Below are 23799 nucleotides of genomic sequence, written 5' to 3'. Positions count from 1 at the left end.
AGAAAGTTGCCTATAAATTCTCCAACTTCACCCCTTGCAAATTCATATCACAAATGACTAGTTTTCTACATTCTAAACTTGAAATGTTACCAAATAAATGCAATATAGACCTCATTCTTAATCAAACAACAAGGCTTCAAATAGATATGCTGGAAAATATAGAGATTTGTGAAACAAAACAAGAATTGCTAAGTTCTCACTTGTATTCTACTGAAAAATAAATGATTTTCTTTATCTCCCTTAACAGCTTCTTCTCCACACTTTTAGTTCTTCACATGATAAATTTAAAAAAAAAAGTCGAGCAAGTTTTAAAGGGAAAGTACTTATGCATAGAAGTATAGGCTTATTATAAGGCATTAATGACACATCACACCTTGTTAATGTTCACACATTCAAAAGCCTTATTGCATAAACTTTTCATTTAATGATTTCCTTTTTGGATGTATTGGTAATGATTAGTTTTAATGTGACATCCAATCCCTTTTCTAGCTAAAAATTTCCCACTTTCCCCATAATGATGACTTTCCACATTGGGAATAGAAATGTCCTTTCATTCATTATTCTTTGACATGACCATCAATTTCCTTGCGGGATGATGATGCATCATACACCAGGATTTAATGTTTCTAGATCACCTCCACCATTGAACAACTTTGAACTACTTCGAACTGAGGTTTGAAGTGGTTCAAAGCAATTCAAAAGAAAACTCCACCAAGTTGATGCATATCACCTACCAGAAAAATTGTTAAGTTGAACTGCTTTGAACTACTTTGAATCGAGGTTCAAAGTGGTTCGAGGGAAGAGATATTGACTGGGAATAAAAGGAACTTCAAATAATAACTTTGGGAGATGGTGAATTCATGGAGTGACAAGGAAAAGACTTCAATAAATGGATGGGAAAAAATGAAGGAAAGACTTTTGAAGTAAAATGGCAACTCAAAGAACTACTAACAATTGGATAATAAGAATATTGGACTTTCTATTTGGTGGACACAACCCAAGGATTGGGTGAACCATGTTAAATCATTGTGTCTTATGTTTTCCTCTATGCAATTTATTATTTTATGATATTGGTTATATTTGCAATTAATTTTTATTCTTTTCTTGTTAATCCTAACAAGAATTATTGGTGAAGCTAGATCATTTCATGGATTGACAAGTTTTTATAGAAAGTTCATTAGAAATTTGAGTTCAATTCATAATGCTATGACTAAGACCATGAGAGGAGATAGAAAGGAATTCAAGTGGACACATAATTCTGATAAAAGTTTTGAAACAAAAGGTTTATGCATTACATATGTTAGCTTTTCTCGATTTCAATAAAGTATTGATAAGTAGGAGATAATTTCCACAGTAAGTCAAATTATGATATTGCTATCAGGATTTAACTGTGTGATTTTGAGTCAAACTCATTGACCCATGTTTCATGAGTAGTGATTCAACATGAATCCATCTCTAATGAGAATAAATGGAACACTTAGCACTCATTGAATCTATGTGATGCTCATAGGGGTGAAGCACTGGGACTTCCTGAGAGGTCACCCATCCTAGTACTACTCCAACCTGAGCATGCTTAACTACGAAGTTTCCTCCATGGTTAAACCCAAAGCTTGCAAATGAGGTTGCAAGATTTGGGTTTAACCATGGAGGAAATTGCATAGTTAAGCATGCTCAGGCTAGAGTAGTACTTCGATGGGTGACCTCCCGAGAAATCCCAATGCTTCACCCCTATGAGCATCACCTAGATCCAATGAGTGCTAAGTGTTCCATTTATTATCATGAGAGATGGATTCATGTTGAATCAATACTCATGAAACATGGGTCAATGAGTTTGACTCAAAATCACATAGTTAAATCCTGATAGCAATATCATAATTCAATAAAGTATTTCAAGTGAAATGAGATGCAAGTAGTTGTGTAATTAGAGCTATGTTGAATCAGGAAGGTAAATCTATTTCTTTCTTTAGTGAGAAGTTAAATGATAATAAAAGGAAGTATTATGTGTACGATCAAGAGTTCTATGAAAATATTCAATCTTTGAAGAAGTGGAGACATTATTTGGTGCCTAAGGAGTTTGTGTTATATATTGATCGTTTAAGGCTCTACAGTATTTAGGAAGTCAACATAAATTAATTTAGAGATATATGAAGTGGGTTGAGTATTTGCAAAATTTTACATTTTTGATCAATCATAAAAGTGAGTCACCAACCAAGTTACAGATGCATTGAGTAGGAGGAGATTTTTATTAATCAAGATTAAGGTTGGAGTGCTTGGTTTTGATGAAAGCTTTTCATGAAATTGATCCTAATTATTTTGAGCAGCATAGAGCCTATAGAGCATCAAATATGGTAGATCAATCAAGTAGGTATGAAGATTATTGCATTAAAGAATGTATTTTGTTCAAAGGAATTCAGTTATGAAGTGGGTTGAGTATTTGCAAAATTTCACATTTTTGATCAATCATAAAAGTGAGTAACAAACCAAGTTTCAGATGCATTGAGTAGGAGGAGATTTTTATTAACCAAGATTAAGGTTGGAGTGCTTGGTTTTGATGAGATGAAAGCATTTCATGAAACTAATCCTATTTTTTTTTAGCAGCATAGAGCTTGTAGAGCACCAAATTTAGCAGATCAATCAAGTAGGTATGAAGATTATTGTATTAAATAATGTATTTTGTTCAAAGGAATTCAGTTATGCATACTAAGGGGATTAATGATAGTTAATTTAATAAAGGAAAATCATAGAAGTGGCTTGGCTAGACATTTTGGTATTGATAAAATATTTAGCTATCTTAAGGAAAAGTATTACTGGCCTTAATTGTATAAGGATGTTCAAAAGTTTGTAAAGAGTTGTAAAGTTTGCAAGGAGTTGTAAAATTTGTCAAGTTGCAAAAGAAGTAAGTCAAAATATTGGTTTATATACACTTATTTTAGTACTTGAGAAATGTTGGAGTGATTTCAGTATGGATTCCGTTCTTGACTTATCGAGGACAACAAGAGAGAATGATTCTATATTTGTTGTTGTGGATAGATTTTATAAGATGAAACATTTCATATAACCTTGTACGAAAACTTCAAATGTTGTGCATATTATAGATATTTTTTCTAAGTAGACTGTAAAATTGCATGGATTACTGAGGAAAATTATATCTTATAGAGATAGTAATTTTGTTGGTTATTTCTAGAGGACTTTATGGAAGAAGATGGATACTGAGTTGAAGTTTAGTTTTACATTCCATCCACATACTAATGGGCATATAGAAGCTTAAAAAAAGTTTCGATAGTATTTTGAGATGCTTAATCGGGGATAAATTGAGTAATTGGGATTCGGTATTGGCACAAGCAATGTTTTCATATAATAATTATGTGAATAGGAGCACTAGAAATACACCTTTTGAGATTGTTACATGAATGTAATCTAGAGGTATATCAGATTTGAGGGATATTATTGGAGAAGAGAATAGGAGTGCTGAAGGAGAAGAGTTTGCTAAATTTATGAATTCGTTTGATGAGGAAGTGAAATATAAGTTGGAGCAGAGTAATCAAAAGTACAATGATAGTGCAAATAAATCAAGGATACATAAGAATTTTGAAGTTGGTGATGATTCATTTGAAGAAAGGTAGATTTCCTATTGGCACATAAAGTAAGTTGAATATTAATATGTTTGGTCCTTGTACGATATTTAGGAGATTTGACAGTACTAATGCTTATGAAGTTTAGTTTCCTAATGACATGGATATATCACCTCTATTAAATGTTATTGATTTTTATGAGTATTATGAATATGATGAGGAATTTTTTGAACTGAGTGATTACCCTAAGATGTGCATGGAAGAGTTTGAAAAAAATTTGAATCAGAAAGTTGGTAGGAGTACAAGGGGAAAGGATTACATAGTGTATTTGGTAAAGTGGAAAAACATGCTAATTGAAGATGCTATGTGGATTTATCAATTTGATTTGGATTAAAATTGGATTCTGATATATTAATGATTCAAAGAATCATTTATTTCAACCCCAGGTATCTAATGTAGGAGCATCTTGGGTTGTTTGGCTATCCTGCTCATTTGAACTGGAGTTTCTAAGTTACTTCTTTGGACCTGCTTGGTAGCTATTGTTTCTGTGGGCTCAGTGGAGTCATTCTTCCTTTTTTCACTGAGTTATCCTAGCTTGTGTGGGTGCACATGTTCATTGAGTGATCCTTTTCTTCGTTCATTGAGTTTTTTTGGTGATGGTTGTCTAAGTCTATTCGATGATGCTTGGTTTCTTTGTTCACCAAGTCTTCTCCTTCTTCTTTGAGAGATAACCCGTGTATTTAATTTTTGAGCAAGATTTAACATATGGGATTGATCATTACAAAGCACATGAACCTTTTTTGGGTTTTTTCTTTATCCAATGCAATTCTATAATACTCTATAAGTCATTTTGGAAGTATAAATAAAGAGGTCAAGTCTTAGGTTTAATATGTTGATAGAATGCTTAGAGATTAGAGTTGGAGTCCAAAGATTGTAGATCATGCATGATACATGATGAATCTTATCTATTATTGAATATTTTTATTTGGCCACAATTGGGAAGGATTTACAATCCAACATGTATGAAGTAAATTTAAAAATTAATAGAGGTCTGTTGTTTTCTATCCTTTTGGTGTTGTCTCTTGGTTATTTTCTTCTATTGTGTTAACTCAACAAGGTTGCATGCTAACTAGGTGAGCCATTGGCCCTAGTTATCATCCAACCTTTGTATCATATGGAATTAAAATTCAATCCAAAAATCATTGTTATCTATCTATTTAGATATCACATCTACCAACTAATTGAGACCCATGGACCAAATTTTGGCCCATGTTTGGTGGGATAAGTTTCCATTGGCGACATAATCTCACTTCATCATATATCTTTGAATTGGTGCTTAAACCTTGAGATTTATTTCATCATACTAAAACTATGTGTGAAAGTTTTATTTTTATTTTTATAGTGAATTAAGGAGACAAAATTAAGCATGCTAATTGAAAGTGTGGAAATCTTTTAAATTCCTTGAGTGGACCCTTCCCTAAATTTGATCTCAAAATCCTAAGGTCTTAGGCAGCTTGTCCCTAGGATTTTGAGATAATATTTATGGTATAGGCCTATCTTGAGGTATTTTCAGGATTTCCATATTTACAACCGATCTGTTTAATTCAATATCTTGATTTCACTATAAAAGAAACCCTCACACCTCATTTTGGTATGATCAAAGAAATTGCAAGGTTGAAGCCCCATTTTGAAGATATCCCATGAATTGATTATTTTTTATTAAAAATTACATTTACCTCTATCAAGAATATACATTCTTTCTCAAGAAATCAAGCATTTAATAAATTATATTCAACATTGTCAGGAAGCCACAAATAGATCATGAGGATGACTAGGGAAACTTTTGGTACTTTTCATAACTAGGGTCAAGTATGTATCCTTTTTTTTTAATCGGTAAGAGGCAAAAATAAGATTCATTATCATTATTATTATTTGTCTTGATTAATTATTATTATTATTTATTAAATTTGAGTAGACTTGAACCCAAAACCTCTGAAATATGAGGCTCACAATTAACCATTATTTTGTAGGCTCTTGCCTCCATCCTTTTTATTTTTAGATCTATATGTTGGTTATTCATAATTAATGTTTACATTTAAGATCCATCATCATGTTCATGTACTCAATCATACATTTAAAAAAAAATACTAGAGTTTTACGATATCATGCATAGAGTAGATCTAGGTATAAATCATGCATCTTAGCTCATAGTGATTTAGACATACTCTAGATTTAGAAGCATGACACATTATATCTAACACAATGACTATTTGTGAAGGTGGGAATTACCAAAATGGGGGAGTGACCAAGGTAAATCCCTATATAGATGCATACAAAAAATTCTCAATTTTGTTTGTGTAGATAGTCTTAGAACCATCTATAAATCTAGGAATCTCTTCCAAACATAGAGGTAAAGTCACACTGAAAATTAAGAAAAGAAGTCCATGATAAAGTTAACTTTCTAGGGACAATTCAAACATTTTAGTCCAAGTCACAATTACCAAATTGTCTTTTCCAACTTTTTGTGAAAATTTAGGAAACCAAAGTTACAAGTCCCTATTTTCCATATCTAGAGTTACACCAAGTTTTGAGACTCCAAAAATTCATTAATTTGGATCCAAAATACAATTTTATCCACCTTGTTTCCAGGTTCTCTTGCTCTTACTTTTTCCATCTTGCTCTTATTTTATTCTAGATTATATCTGTCATTAATATCCCATTTTCTAATCATTACAAAAAAGGATTGAAAAACCATAGGGTATAGATTATGTATTGGCACCTCTACTCCCTTGGTTGTGCTAATCATATTTTCTTTGTTGTTTACTCCAATATATATATGTATATATATTGAGACATAAAACCACCATAGTATTGCTTCCCATTTCTCATTATGAATTTTGGTGAAACCATCTTCTTACATTTCCAATGTATTTTGGCATTTAGATTTAATTTGTATGCATTATGTTAGTCTATCTATCTAGGATCTAATTTTTATGAATTTTACCTTTTGTGTGGTATTGTGGTTCCACGATGCACGCCCCATTTTGAGTCACAAAATGGGGACCCCCTAGTTTCAAAATTATCTATGAGGCATCCAGTATGAAGCTTTGGTACTTTTAGACCCTCCCTGGGTCTAGGTCAAACCCAAATCCTCAACTAGGCAATGTCAGGCAGTCAAACATGGAGAAAATCAAAGTTTTTAAGTTCATGTGCATAAAGTGCACACTTGTACACATGCACATGTGTGCTAAGTGCATAAATGCACACTTAACCTCTTTTCGAGGATGCACACATGCATAATTGTGCATGTGCACACCCTCAAAGGTACACACCCTCAAAAGTATGTACAAGAGCACACCCATAGGCCTATAAAACCCCCCACCAGACACTCCTTTTCATTTATTGTTGATTGTTCTCTTCAATTTAGTGCACCTTTGCACCGCAGTGAGATCCACTATTATGCTATTCCATTGTTCCTCCAAGCTCGCACCATCCAAGGTAAAGGAAAATCCTCTTGGAGGTGTGCACGTGCACACATGTGCATGTGTGAACCATCAAGAGGTGCATACCTCTATACAAGAAATAAAGAAAATATAACTCCCCCTCCTCTTCAAGGCATTGCACAAGAGTAGTTATGTGCATGTGCTCTTTGCTATAGCAAGAGAAAAAAATAGTGCACTAGTGCACTCTATGCACTTGCATAGGTGCACTAGGTGTGCTAGTGATCAAAACATGTAATTAAATGAGTTTTTTCTCAATTTTCATCAATTTTGGCTAGTTTTTCCTCTTTTCTTTTGAGTTTGGGTCCTATTTGAGTCTTCTAACATTAGTATACTAATGTATTCCTCTTTTGTATAGATATAATCACATCATCATCTTCCTCAGTGGCAGAAAAAATGGCATCTAAACTTTTAGCATTCAAATACTAAGGAGCCTCTAAAAAGTCTAGATTCCAAGATGAGCATGCAGAGATTTGGGATATAGAACTCAACCACATTGACTGGAATTCTTTTCTAATGCTTTACAATAAACCAAAGGAGAGATCAACAATGGTATAAACATTGATCTACAGTGCATTGGTGAACACTACTTCACACCTTACATTAGTTCAATCCTACAAACTAATCATGACACTAGTTGGACAACTTCTATATGACATGTATATGGAATCTAAGTCTATATGAGTGATAAATTATATGAGCAGCTGATCTCATTCAAGATTGATCCACTCTTCTATATGACATCTTATATGGTGTTTCTACTAGTAGCAAGAACCAAGACTACCCAGGGCTATATAGGAAGGGAAGCATACAAGACAAAAATGCTTGGTCTTATTTGGTATATCCATAGCTAGTGAAGAAGAAGCTCCCACTACAAAATTGTGGAATATAGGGTAGTAAATGAAGGTTTCACATTCACCATCATCGCATTCATTGAAGGAGATTATGCCAAACAGATGTCAGTCGAGGTAGCAATGAGAATAATTGAAGTGGCAGCCTACTACATCTAATTCAATACTTTTACATATCTTTGGGTAGCTGGTACTCTTTTATGCCCCAAGAAGCTCCCAAGGTACCCTTCTAATTGACTTATAATTTTGGAGATAGCTTGCCAAATCACTTTTGCATATGAAAAAGTGAGGAAACAACATAAGAAGACATGGGTTTGGTTGATCTCCATTGGAATGTTGAATGTAAAGAAGAAACAAGACATTTCTACCTTTGACTTAGAGTGCGATCAGTATCCCTTGGAAGATTATCAAGCTCCTCGCTTATATTTTGATAATATTGGGATAGTTCAACATCTACTTGGGAATAAGTTTGTACATGAAGAAGCCCTTAAAGACCATTGATGAATGTGATAGATGAATATAATGTACACATTAGGGACTATTGTAGGATGAATCAGCATCTATCAAAAAAGGTGCTAAACATAAAGGTTCCCTTAAAATACATAGAAAAGGATGTCATATAAATAATGGATCCCTTGTACAATGGGGATACAATCTACGTAGGCCCATTATGAATGCTAAAATATAGCATGAGGAAAATAATGACATTGATCATCAGGGTAGACGTGTAGTAGAGTGTACATGAGAATGGATTAGGAAACCATTCTAGATGGATCCAGTTCCCTAGGCCATATTTTTTATAGGCTATAATTAGGACCACTAAAGGAAAAGGTACCAAGGTCACCATACCGACCTAGCCTACTAAATCACTAGTCAGAATGGAAATGGTATGTCAACATGAGTGGGAGGTCAAGTATTTTGAGGATAAAAAAAGGAATGGGTTAGACAAAAAGGGAAACCCCTAGGGAAAGGTAGTAAGTGGTTGAGGACCAAACATTATAAGCCCAACAAGCTAGACCAAAACAAGTGTTCGATAAAGCTTAGCTCTAGCCACTAGAGCAACTACAAGAGCTACAACTAGAGAGACAAGAGGTAGAAAATCTAGAAGAGAAAGGAGTTCCAAAACCAAGAGCTTCATAAGAAGAACCCTCCCCATCGGTACCTAAGAGAGCCATAATAGAAACAATGGTGGTAGGTGTCAAAATGAGAAAATTAAAGAAAAAGAGTACTCCCTCACTACTGGTGCTAAAAACCATTTCTAAAGAAGAGGATGAGGAAGAAGGGGAACAAATTGAATTTTCCCCCTTGAATAAGTGAACTTTTTTGGCTAAGGTAGGAGAGGAGGAGAGAAGGAAAATCTTGACTCAAATGCCTCTATTTTCTCCTAGGGAACCTATCCAAGTTGAAACTTCAAAAGATGAACACCAAAAGTGGATAGCTAAGATGGGAGCTAAAGGAAATGATATTTTTGACCTCTTAGATACTTCAAAAAGTGAGCCATTAGGAGAGGATTGGAATCAACTACTTCCTTTTCCTTAAGGACCTCTCCAAATTTGTCCACCACCACCACAAGACACAACCATGATAATGGATAAAGGATTAGTAGCTCTACCCCCTCTAAAAATCCAAGTAGAAAGTCAGGACATAGATAAAGGAGAGTATCAACAATTGCATGTTGATGAAGTTTCTAAAGAAAGGAAAATAACAAAAGTAACCCCACAAGCTCCCTTAGATACGAAGGCCATATCCTTATCCCAAAGAAGCATAGAAACTCCTTTTGAAGATTTACCTCGACATGAGAAGACTCTTAAGAGGAGTAATAAGGGAAAGGGACCTACTTTGGAGCCAACTTCTTTAGCCAAATATATCTCACCAAAGGGGACTACACTATCTTGGATGAAGGAGGTCATTCTTTGACAGAAGAAGTAGATGGAACTTACAAAAGAGGAAGGGATGAAGGAATTGATTAAAGAAATAAAGAATCCTGAGCCACCTAAGGGTGATGTCAGAACACCTACCTTCATCATGAAGAACCGAGATCATGATCTTCTAGCACATATGACCATTTCTCCTCCTCATGATGACACCAAAGAACTAACTCCTAAGGATTACCAAGTGAAGGAGGTGATATTGGGGAAGCCCATGTTGGATACAACTAAAGTTTTAATCTCTACTAGACTCAAGAAAGTGTTCAAACACATGGATAGAGAGCAATCAGAATTGATAATGCTACAAAAGTAGAACAAGCTATTGAGAGGCTATCTGAACAAAGTAGTGGGACACATTGACTTGGATAATCTCGATATTTCTCATGGAGCTACATTTGGAAGGGGCCACATATGGATTCATTTTTGGAAGCATATCAGCAATGACATGACAATTTTGAAAAAAGAGGAGTGCAAATAATATAGGGACATTCAATCCTATTGTACCATATCCATACGAATGCTGAAAAATTGGCTTCCATATTAAACCAAGATTTTGGAATGTTGGATAAAGTGAGTACATGGGCTAATAATATGTAAGAACTCAGATATATTAAGGGACAAAGGTACCAGATGCTAATGGAAATATACTCAGTAGAGGAGTTAGATAAGCTTGATGATTGGATAGATAAAATATCCTTGGGAAAAAGGGTTATGGAAGAACTACATGAAGGAATTCAACAAATAAAGGATAAATCTCAAGAGAAATTTTTGGAAGTGGAAAAGTACTATAATGTCACTAGCCTTAAGATTTTTGAAGATGAGTCAAAGTTGAAGCCGTTCTTGGTGCAATCAATAGTTCAATGATTTGGGGATACATTTGAAAATGCTTCATCAGAAGATGATGTACAACAAGAATTCAAATTTGGCAAAGCCTTGTTGGAACTAGACACCAAGCTTGAGGATTTTGTGGAAAATAGGATAGAAGTAAGCAACAACCAACAAGTAGTTAAGAATAAATATGATGAAATAGGTTTTCCAGAGGCTAGTGAAGTTGTAGAGATAATAAATAAGCTCAAGGGAAAACATCAAAACATTGTTTTGGTATAAAGGGGAAGAAAACCCAAATGTTGGAAATTCAGTTTTGACACTTAGAATTTTTTTGGAATTTTAAAAGCTATCACCAAGGTGCGTAGGTGCTCTTTTCTCAGAGGTGCATCAACAATTTTGAAAAACAAGCAGTGTGCCAATAGTTAGCATTCCATGTACTAGAAATACATTTTTATGACAATTCAACTCCTAGAAACATCTAATGAAGGTCAAGATTCTATTTTTAGAGCTTCCAAGAAATTAGATTATCTCACAACTTCTATCTTTTGATCTTCTCATTCTTTTATTCTTTTATGTCATGTAAAGGCTCATGCACCCATTAATTGATATAAACAAGGGTGGACATCTACTTAGTACCATTTAGAGAGTCAGTTTGTATATAATTATATTTGTTTCATTATTTTTTAGCATAAGTTTCCATTAATAGAGCTCTCACTCCTAACACAAAGGGAGGAGAGGATTTCTTTTAAATATAGGGATGTAATATGTATTCTAGGCCATTATTTTGATGCAATAATATATGCTATTGGTGTTCTCATTCTAAGTGTAGTTATTCTTTTTAGAGTGTGTTATTTTTGTGAATGCATGTTCATGAATAATAATGGAGCCAATGTTTTTATTATGTTGTTATGATTGTGCAATCTCTTAGTTTCGGCATTTTCTTTATGTTAACGAATTTTGCTATTGTGACAAACTGGAAAAAGGATCATCTTTTTTTGGTATAGTGTTTTGTCTTGTGTGAAAACACTTTCTGTAGCCTCACAATTTGATGAAATGCGAAACATATTTTGGTTATTATTGAATTTCCAATTGATGATTGCATTAGTAGAGTTGAGGAAGCACTACTCCTAGTTTCATTCGTTTTCTACCTAGATTCTTTCAATAATTTAATTCATAGACATGTTGTTACATTGGCTTATGTCCATTGGGAATTCATTCTAGTTAGTTTCTTTAATCTCTTATTACTCTATCTTCATTATTTTATTTTGAAAGACTTGGCTAAAATAGGAATTCATATAGTTGCATTGATAAACTACATTCATCATAAAAAATAAAATACAAAAATATATATGTTTTGTGTTTGCATTTCAGAAATAGGTGTGTATCTTGGTTCATACCAACAAAAGCCTCCTTGTGAACATACACATTTATCTTGAATTGAGTTACCCATCAGGTTGTAAAATAACCATCTAGAACCTTGGAGTTAGTCATTGATCAACTTTTCAAGAGAGAAATTTGAAACGATCTCTGCCATTCAAAATCATGCAAAATGACAACTCAATAAATGTGGCACTAGAAGGAGGGCCCAAAGCCATTTTCCCCAAAAATCAAAGTTTCTATTTTAAAATTTTGCAATTTTTGGATGTTCAATTTTTTTTCCAACTCTGTCACTATTAGAAGGTGCACAAGTGCTCTTTTGAAGAGATACATTTTTTAGAGGTAAGATTTTTTATATTTAACACAAAATAGAAGATCTTGATTCACCATCTTCATTAAATCTAGCTTTAAGGTCTTCCCCTAGTGGACATGAGTTCCTTAAATTCAGTCACTTTCACAAGCTTCACAGTGATAAGAGGATACCAAGAATTCTACCACTCACATTCCAAATTTCATCATCTTTCTTAATTCCACCTCCAAGCTTACCTCCACCTATCATTCCACCTAATCCTCCACCAATGGACTTCTTTGCAAACACAATAGATTCACCAAGTAATTTGCAAGGTGCACTTAGTGACCTTCTCAAGAACCCTAAGAAATTCTGCCTAAGGTTCATTTATGGAGAAATAAAGATAGCTAAGCATTATATCAAGGTTTACAAAGAAATATGCAATCAAAAATAGATTTAACAAGAGAATGTGGTCCTTCATTTATTCCTTGTTTTCCAAGTTTAAGTTCATATCTTTTGCTTTAAGGTTTCACATCAAGTCAAGTGTCAAAGTCTTGAGTTTGAGTCTAGATTGCCTATAGGATGATCTTTCTTCTCATCATTCCTTGGATTTAGCATAATGAGGATCAGTCAAAAGCTAGATGATTAGGTTTTTGGGAGTGTTTGTTCATGCTTTATCCTAATGAGAAGAAGGTCTAGATATACTACTGATTCATATGTTCCTTGTTCCCAATCAGGGGAAAAACAAATATTTATGTTGAGAGGTAGTTCCTCATGAAAGTATTTCTACAAATATCTAAGAAACCCTAATTATAGGATCAAATGTTCCATTAAAGGAATTGATGTAGGTAGAATGAAGAAATTATATGCATATACCAAGAAAATGTAAAAGAAAACACTAAAAATTGAAGGTGAGGATTGATATACAGATCATGAGAACAAACTAGAAAGCAAGATTAGTTCAATTCAATATAGAATGAACACTGAAAATGTAGAAATGATGGAGAACACAATCAAAGATGGTGAAGACCAAATTTGGAATCAATTCAACGAATCAAACATGTTTGATCACCCACCTCACCAAATTGACAAGTCAAACGAGAAAAATAAAGCATTTCATTGGTGAGTTGAAAAGTCAAAGTCTTACATGTTAGTTGGCCCCCCCTTTTTTAACATAAAATCATGCATGTTCCAAGCCATAAAATTAGAAAAAGATCAATGCATGACACTTTCTTGCATTTTGGAAGTGCTCAAAGTTTAGGCAATGTGTGAAAGCAATGGTTAGAAAAATGGTTGTGGGGCCAAATTTAGTTTGCGAGCCACAAAAGAAGATTATCAAAATGAATGCCAAATTAGTGTGCTATGATTGGTTAGGTTCTTTGACATGACAAAAGTTGGTTATCCTTACATGATCACTTGATCTTGGAAGATCAACGGTGGGCACTTGCCCACTTTTTGGAAGTTCTCAAAGTTTTAACAATGTGGGCAAGTGACTTGTTGACACATGGATTTGTGGGCCCTCATTCATCAAAAGTCTTTACTACATAGTTATAATAAAGGTAATAAAGGTTTCATCATGATCATCATATCGTGTAAGATCAATGATGGAAATTTAAATTGGCAATGACCCTTAGAATATGAAATATGTAATTTGGCATGCATGAAATAGAAGAATATGAAAGGTTAAAATATTTCTACATGATTTGTGAAATCAAAGGAAGCTAAAAGGTCATGGGATGTTTTTAGGAATATTATGGATCATTAATAGAAGAGATACCAAGTGCTCATATCATGATAATTTTATATTTTATTCTTTTCTATTATATGACTATTGCTCTGCCAGAATTTGAAGAGGATAACAACAAGCTATAAATGTAACCTTATTTTATAATACAAAGGTTAGAAAAATTTATGGTGAATGAGTTTGTAATTTCATTTACTTTCCATTTACTAGTCATGTTTTGTTGCCCATTCTTAGATTAGTTCTGCATAAAGGGTTGAAGGACAATTGTTTGTGAACCTATGATAATCAGGTGGATTCTATTTCATTTTAATGTTTGTAGTGAAAATGATTCCATTTAATTTCCTCATATATAATTGTGCTTAATCTCTTATTCATTTAATATCAAGTTAGATAGTTTCATTGGGAAATGAAAGATAATTGTATATGAATCTATTAGTTATTGGTTGGATTCCATTTCATTCAAGGCTGATAGTGAAAGAAATTCCATTTTCCCTCATGTTCTTTGTTGAATACAATTGATTAATTGCATATTGTCTTTGATGTTACAAAAAATGTCATATTATTACCAGTCAATGTTTTCCGATCTCACTCGAGCATTCCAGATAGTTTTCTATGGCTATCGAGCAATCTAGAGTTTTCCTAGTTCACAAGGCAATGTCTACCAAGTTCACTCAGGTGTCAAAGGAAAGTCTATAGAAGATGAGTGTTAACCAAGATCACTCAGTTAATGAAGGAAACATTGGATGGAACCAATCTTAATTGAGCTCACTTGGTTACCAAAGGAACTTTTCTAGTATGTAGTATTGACTGAGTTTCAATTGGTTAACACAAGAAAATTGTTTTTGAGTTAGTGTCTACCGAGTAGGGTTGGCTAATGAAGGATTTTATTATTTTGGCATATTGAGTTCAATTGATTTATCTTTTGGTTCTAGCTGACTGAGAAGATGAATATTAATTATTCTAAGTTGTATTTGAGCTAACTTGACAAAATGAAAGGTATAAATAATAGGTCAAGTTGTGGGCTAGAAAGTGTGAAGTGTGTGTGAATGCATGGAATTTTTTTTGAAGATCTAATGATGCAAAAAGGAGGAAAATTAGAAGGATAATAAGAATATCCTTGTGAAGCTAAAAGGATACATTTAATCATAAAGGATCAAGACCAAAATTGAGATCTATAATTAGAAATTCAGTTGCATCCAAATTAGGTCATGTCATTGTTACTCTCTAACCATTGTAGTAGTGATCTAAATCTCTTAATAGAGTTGTCTTAACAAATATTTGGAAAACCTCTAACAAGGTGGCAGTTTTATTGAATTTTCTAAAGACCTCTATCAAGGCCACTCCTAATAGGGTAATTAAATCCTCTAATAGGGTCACACCTAATAGTGTATTTTGTAACCTTTAATAGGGTTGGCTCCTAATAGGGCTCACTTTAGAAGAGTGAAAATAATAACTAGTTGTAATTGGTGGTTTTTCCCAAATTGGGTTTTCTTATTAAATCCTTGTGTTAAATGTGTTAATGCTATTTCTTTTTCATGCTTGTAAGTAAGTTAAAGTAATAAGTAATGATAGATAACATCTCATGATTTGTATGTTAAATAATTACCAAGAATTATCAATGTTTTTCTGAGTTACAACATCTTTGTGTGTTTGTCAAGCATCAATAGAGTTTAGTTTCAGAGTTTATTAATGTCTTGTTCTAACATCTAAGGGATTTGGGATTTATTTTTGTAGTAACTGATTGACCCCTCCCCTCTTAGTTACTCCTTTTATATTTCCAACAATTGGTATTAGAGCTTTTGGTGCTTGCAAAGAAGGTTTCAAGGACCTATGCTAAAGATTAGGATGTATTATAGAAGAGAGATTTCCAAGTTGAATAGAGATAACTTTGCAGCATGGGAAGGACTTATGAGATTACATCTGGTGACTATCAGTGATTCAGGTTATAAATATCTTGATGCTAAATACAAGACTCCTACTAGAACATTATTAGTGGGAGACATTTCTGAAAAAAAGAATCATAACATCATGATGATTAATATTACATCTACCCTTAGTTATGCTGAATTTGATAAAGTAAAAGACTACAAAAAAACTCATGCAATGTGGACCAAAGTGAAAGACATATATTAAGGAGATGACAATGTAAGAAGAACCAAAGTAGAAAGTCTTAGAGGACAATTTGATTAGATGAAAATGAGAGAAGATGAAAACATTACAAAATATGTGGAAAGAATCAAAGCCAGTGTGATTGTAATCAAAGCATCTAGAGGAGACATTGATGCCAAAATAGTTGTAAGAAAGGTACTTAGAACTCTTCTTCCTATTTATGTAATTAGAGTGTCAGCTATTCAAGAAATGAGATGTGATCCAAATAACAAAATAACTTTGGATGCTCTAGTTGGAAGATTGACAACTTTTAAGTTGGATAACTATGATAACTATGTTCCTAGTTCCAAAAATATCGAGTTTGCATTTGAAGCCAAACTCTCACTCAAAGAAAAGAGCAAAAAATCAAAGGCCAATCAATTAGGAAGTGAAGAAGAAATAGAAGAAAGTTTTGATAGTGATCTTGAAATTGTTGAAGTAGTACTTGCAAAGAAATACTCCAAAGGCAAAGGAAAATACAAAAGCAAGAAGGAATGCAAGAGCTACAAGGACAAAGGTAAGAAATCTTGTTTTATGGCTAATTTTTTTGATAACAATGAAGATGAAATCATATATATTGCTGTAAAAGATGAATCTAATGATGAAGGAGATAAGATGGCACTTATCTTCCATATTAGCAGAAATGATACATGGATTATTGATAGTGGTTGTTCACATTATATGACTAGAGATAAAACAAAGTTTGAACACATGGAATACTATGATGGTGGTAGTGTGAGATTTGGAAACAATGAACCTCATAACATTAAAGGAAGAGGTCATATCTCTTTGACCAATGAACTTGTATGTGATAATGTTTATTGGGTTGAAGGACTAAAGCATAAAATACTAAGTTTGACATAGTTGAATAACATTGGATTCAAGTTAGAATTCATGGATGGAAAGGGCAAACTATTGGATGGTAAAGGAAATATACTTGGATCTGGCAAGAAAAAAAAAGGTAATCTATTTTATCTTGATCTTAGTGAAAGTTCATGTTTTATTGCTCAAGTAGAAGAAAGTTCGTTGTGACAAAAAAGATTATGTCATGTAAACTTTGATAATCTAGTTAAGATAAGAAAACACAGAAGAGTCAGAACTATTCCTAGTTTGAAGAAACTTGATATGGGTCTATGCAAAAATTGCCAAATTAGTAAGATGGAAAAGACTAGTTCCAAAAGCAAAAACTATCATTTTGAAGAAGTCTTAGAGCTTGTGCATACGGACTTATGTGGACTTATTGGAATAGAAAGTTATAGTGGGGAAATTTTTTATTTTTTATTTTTTTTTCATAATTATTCGAGAATGATGACTGTAATGTATCTAAAAGAAAAATCAAAAGCTTTTCAAAAATTCAAGTGGTATTTGGCAAGACTAGAAAAAGAAATTGGAAAGAAATTAAAATGTTTGAGATCAAACAAAGGTGTTGGATTAATCTCTAATGGATTCAATGAATTCTACATTGGAAAAGGAATTAAAAGACAAATATCAGCCCCTGGTACACCAAAGCAGAATGATATAGTTGAAAGAAGAAATAGATCCATCATGGATTGTCCAAGAACATTGATGATAGAAAAGAATGTTGCAATCAAATACTAGAAGTAAGCTATTAGCACTGCAATTCATACCTTGAATAGAGTATAGCTAAGGAAAGACTCAAATCAAACTCATTATGAAATATGGTATGGCTACAAACCTAATGTAAGTTACTTTAAAGTATTTGGTAGAAAATTTTATATCTTGAAAGAATCTAGAAAAGAAAAATTTGATGTCAAAGGTGATGAAGGCATATTTCTAGGATACTCCTACAGAAGTAAAACATACACATGTTTGAATTTGTCTACTCATAAAATCATAGAAAGTGCACATGTGAGTATTGATGAATTTGTAGAAAAGAGTGAAAAAGAAAGCAGTAAAGAGCCAGAGGATTGCAATAGATTTTTTTACTATTAACCTGATACACTACCAAATCTATCTAAAAGAAAGGAAGATTTACCTCCTGAGTCCCCAAAATCTCCAACAGCTACCAGTTTGTAGATAGTGCAATGCATGTTATAGTTTGAAGGACCTGAGTTGCAATCAGAAGCTACCAAGCTACTTCAAGAATAAATCGAGTTTTATAGACCTGAGTCATAGATAATGAAACCCAAGCTTGACACTAAAGTTCATAATGAAATCAGTAAATCCAAAGAACCTATGTTAGCAAGATATGTTAGAAGGCATCATGCACCTAATCAGATCATTGGAGATAAACCACATGGAACAATGACAAGAGGCAAATTAAAAGGTACATGTTTACTTGTTGAATTTGAACCTAGAAATGTTAAAGATGCTTTGGAAAATAAAAGTTAGATTGAAGCAATGAATAAAGAAATAGAACAGATAGAGAAAAACAAAACCTAGACTCTTGTTCCTAGACCCAAGGATAAAAATGGAATTGGCACAAAGTGGGTGTTTAGAAACAAGCTAAATGAAGATGGAAAAGTATCTAGAAACAAAGTAAGGTTCAGATGTAAAGGCTATTCTCAAGAATAAGGTATTGATTATGGTGAAACTTTTGGTCCTATTGCAAGATTAGAAGGTTTCAGAACTTTAATAGCATATGCAACTCATAGAGAATTTAAAGTTTATCAAATGGATGTAAAATCTACATTCTTGAATGAAATACTTGATGAGGAAGTTTACATTAAAGAAACAAAAGGTTTTGTAGATCCTAGCAAAAAGGACATGGTCTACAAATTACACAAGGAATTATATGGTCTCAAGCAAGCTCCTAGAGCTTGGTATGAAAGACTTCATAATTACTTGGTACATATTGGTTTTCAAAGAACAAATGATAATAGTACTTTATTTATCAAAGAAGGACCAGGCAAGAAGAGTGTGTTGGTAGAAATATTTATTGATGATAACTTATTCATAGGAAATGATGACTTGTGCAACACATTTTTAGAAGAAATGAGTAAAGAATTTGAGATGTCAATTTTTGGAGAAATAAAATTCTTTGTTGGATTATAGATTCAACATAAGAAAGATGGTATCTATATTACTCAATCTAAATATATCAAGGAGATACTAAAGAAATTTGGAATGGAAAACTCAAGACTATTTGTAACCCCTATGTCTACTAGACATAAGCTTTCCAAAAATGATGATTCCAAAGAGGTATATCAAACCACATATAGATCAATTATTAGAAAATTGTAGTATGTAGTGCATACAAGGCTTGATATTGCATTAGTAGTCAGTCTTAGTAAATTCCAAAGAAAATAATTTGATGGCAGTCAAAAGAATCATGAAATATCTTAAAGGTACTAAAGAATATGGCGTATGGTACAAAATAGGAGGCAATTTAGACTTAAAAGAATTTATAGATGTTGATTGGGCAAGAATTATTGATGACAGAAAAAGCACTAATGGTGGAGCATTCTTTCTTGGAAAAAGACTAGTGTCTTGGACAAGCAAGAAGAAAAATTGTATCTCTTAGTCCACAACAGAGGCAGAATATGTGGTAGAAATAGTTAATTATTCTAGCATTGTTTGGTTCAAACAATTGACGATAGGTATGAAGGTAGAAATCAAGGATCTAGTAGTCATCTACTATGATAACACCAGTGCAATCAATATATCAAAGAATCTAGTGATGTATACCAAAAAAAAACACATTGCTATAAAATATCACTTCCTAAGAGAGTTGGTGCAAGATAAAGAAGTCAGATTGGAATATCTAAATACAAAAGAACAAATTATAGACATATTCACCAAGCCATTACGTAAGGATACATTTTTCTATCTAAGAGGTAAATTAGGGGTCATTCCCCTATTTGAAGCTCACTACATAAAGTTTAGTGATGCATCAACCAAATCATGTTGAAGACTAATTAGTTGATGCAAAATTGGCAAGGGCATATTGAAAATGAATCAATACTTGAGGTACTTTAATATTCACTAAGTATTTTCTTTGGCATCATATGTAAAAGAGGGAGAATTTTACTGTCATATCTCATAGAAATTTTGTTGTTATTGAAAAGAGATAGAAGTTTGAATGAACTTGACATAAGTTTTCTAACATAGAGAGAAATTGAAGGTAGACATAGTTCACACTAATAGAGGGAGTTCTCATGGATGAGAATCAAAATGAAACTAAGGATATGTTCCTTACTTTATTCTTGCTCCAAAATTTTACTGTTTTGACATGTTGTGTTTCCATCAATGCGAAAGAGGGTGATTGCTGAATAAAATTGATTAATTGTGTATTATCTTTGATGTTATAGAAAATCTCATATCATTACCAGTTAGTATTTTCCAAGCTCACTCGGGCATTGTAAATAGTTTTTTGTGGCTATCGAGCAATCTAGAGTTTGCCTAGTTCAGAAGGCAGTGTCTACTGAGTTCACTTGGGCATCAAAGGAAAGTCTACGAAAGATGAGTGTTAGCTAAGCTCACTAAGTTAATGAAGGAAATATTGGATGGAACCAGTGTTAACCATGATCACTTGGTTACAAAGGAACTTTTCTAGTATGCAGTGTTGACTGAGTTTCAGTTGGTTAACATAGGAAAATCATTTCTTAGTTAGTGTCGACCAAGCAGGGTCGGCTAACAAAGGATTTTATTGTTTTGGAATATTGAATTAAATTGATTTATCTATTGGTTCTAGCCAAATTGAAAAGATGAATATTAGTTATTCTAAGTTGTATTTGAGCTAACTTGACAAAATGAAAGGTATAAATAATAGGTCAAATTGTGGGCTAGAATGTGTGAAGTATGTGTGAATGCATGGAAGATTTTTTTGAAGATCTAATGATGCAAAAAGGAAGTGAATTAGAAGGATAATTAGAATATACTTGTGAATATTTAAGGATATATTTGATTAGAAAGGACCAACTTCAAGCCAGAATTGATATTTATAATCAACAATTCAATTGCATCCAAATAAGGTCATGTCACTCTTACTCTCTAACCATTGTAGTAGTGATCTAAATATCTTAATAGAGTTGTCTTAACAACTATTTGTAAAACCTCTAACAAGGCCACTCCTAATAGGGTGATTAAATCCTCTAACACACCTAACATTGTGTTTTGTAACCTTTAATTGGGTTGGCTCCTAATAGGGCTTACTTTCGAAGAGTGAAACCAATAACTAGTTCCAATTGGTGGTTTTTCCCAAATTGGGATTCCACATTAAATCTTGGTGTCAAATGTGTTTATTTTATTTCCTTTTAATACTTTACACTAAGTTAAAGTAATAAGTAATCATAGATAACATCTTAATATTTGCATGTTAAGTAATTACTGAGCATTCTCAATGTTTACCAAGTTACAACATCTTTTTGTGTTTGCCGAGCATTAGAAGAGTTTACTTTATAGAGTTTATTGTCTTGTTTTGACATCTAAGGGATCTAAGAATTTTTTTTTTTGTAGTAATTGATTCACCCCTCCCCTCTTAGTTACTCCTATTATATTTCCAACAATGCTTAGCTCTTCATTCCTCTTTTAAATTTAGATGGTAAATCTGTTCTTAGAAGTAGGAGTAGATGTTAGAGGAACTTCAAGGTAGCTTGTGATATTCATTCCATTGTGTGTTATAATTTTCCCAAATCTTATTTTTCTTGGGGTGTTTGTAGTTATGAACATCCTGGTTTATCTTTTTTTGCTCTCAGGTTAAGAGCATACCCCATATCCCAATGATCAATTAAAAACACAATTCATTGCATATATTGCATAGGATGGAGTTGTACCTTACAATTCAAAGGGTAGTGATATAACAGATACACTATCCCATTCTTTGGTAACATCCTTTTGTTTCCTCATATTTTGGGCATGTAGAGTCAAGGTAAAGCCAAGTTGGCAAGAGGGACAAATTGTTAACAAATAGTTTTTGGCAACTCTACTAGGGAGAATTCAAATGAAAGTTTTGAAGAATTTCCCTTCATAATCAGTTACACTCAAAATATATATTTGAGCTGTGAGAAAAGACTTGTGATATTTAGGTATTTTTCCTAAGGACTCCATACAAGTTTATAGCCTCAACCTGTTGAAGAAGTGGATAAAATTCAAAGTTGATGGCTGGTAAGATAAATTTTAAAACACCATTTATCTGAATATTTGATACAATCTGGATCCCAAATATACTGAGCGTGCCAAGCAGAAAGGAAAGATTGACCCAATATATGAGGAGCTCAAGAAGGCTAACTTTCCTATCCTAGAAGACCTTTGCAGAAGAGGAAGAACACATACAAGGGAATCCGTAACCAAAAAACTTCAAGATACTCTCTTATCTGTAGCTATTCCTCTTATAGAAGATAGAGAAGTCAATCTTCTGGTCCTCTATTTGTCAGAAGTTTGATTCCTTCTAATTTTGATGTTTTGTTTTTGTTTGGTACAACACTTCCACTTTCTGTTACCTTTTAGGCATGTTAGAATATTGTACTAGCAGTTATGGCACAACCATCAAGAAATTCTATTAGTCCTCTTGCGCTTAGGGATGATAATGATTTTCCAAGAGAATCATGGATTTTTTTTCCAAATTCAATGGAGATAGCTCTACTTCTATAGAACAACACTTGAGTGCTTTCCATAAGGCTTATGGTGGAGTAAATCCTCAACATGAGGATGTGGCAGTCAAGATGTTTGTGGATACATTGGTGGAGAATATTTTTGATTGGTTCTAGGACCTACCTATAGGATGCATCACAAATTGGAACACCATGAAATAAAGGTTTGAAAAAAGATACAAAAGCACAGAAGATGCACAAACCTTGTTACTACAATTGGCACAAATAAAGAAAGAAACCTCAGTTTCTATGAGAGATTTCAATGTAAAATTCAATAAACTTCTCAAAAGAATTCCTACTACAAGTGAACCTACTTATTATAATAAGAAAATTTTCTACATTAGCTCAATGCCACCTAATCTAGGATACTAGATTAGAAGAACAAATGTAGCTAATTTACAAGTTTCTCAAACACTAGCTGTGGAGATGGAGGATGACATGATAGCCTCTAGTAAGTGAAAAAGAGAGTTTCAATCTAGAACTATGGGCAATATAGCTATTACTTACAATACTACTAAATCCATGCTTCAAAAATTGTCTAATGAGCTCATTTCATTGAAGAAATAAATCAATAGACCTACTTATCAAACTCATCAGGAAGGTTATAGAAATACAAATGGAGGTAATGCTTTTCAAATACCACCTATTCAATAGAGATTAGCAATTGAACCTACTCCAAAAAGACAAAATATGTTTGCTTTTCACCTAAGAGCAGATCATGATGGAGATACATGTGCTGATATGATCAAATATAGATAGATGGTGGATAACAAGGAACAAACAATTGAATATCCTAAAAGTGAGGATGATCATGCTCCTTGTGGTGACTTTGAAAATTATTTCTTGGAGTATGAGTCAGATTCAAAAGTAGGAGATTGTTTTGCTACTCTAAAATGACCTCAGTTAATAGTAATGATTAAAGGTCAGACGAATAGAAATCAAAACAATATTTCAGTTCCTATCAAGAATAATGCATCATCAAATAAAGTTGATAAAGATAGTGGAAAAGTA

The sequence above is a fragment of the Cupressus sempervirens genome, chromosome 3, assembly GCF_028749045.1.
Source record: "Cupressus sempervirens isolate cs-2001-9-10 chromosome 3, ASM2874904v1, whole genome shotgun sequence".
Taxonomy (NCBI): domain Eukaryota; kingdom Viridiplantae; phylum Streptophyta; class Pinopsida; order Cupressales; family Cupressaceae; genus Cupressus; species Cupressus sempervirens.
The sequence above is the reverse complement of the archived record's forward strand: the minus strand, read 5'-3'. Positions refer to the sequence as shown.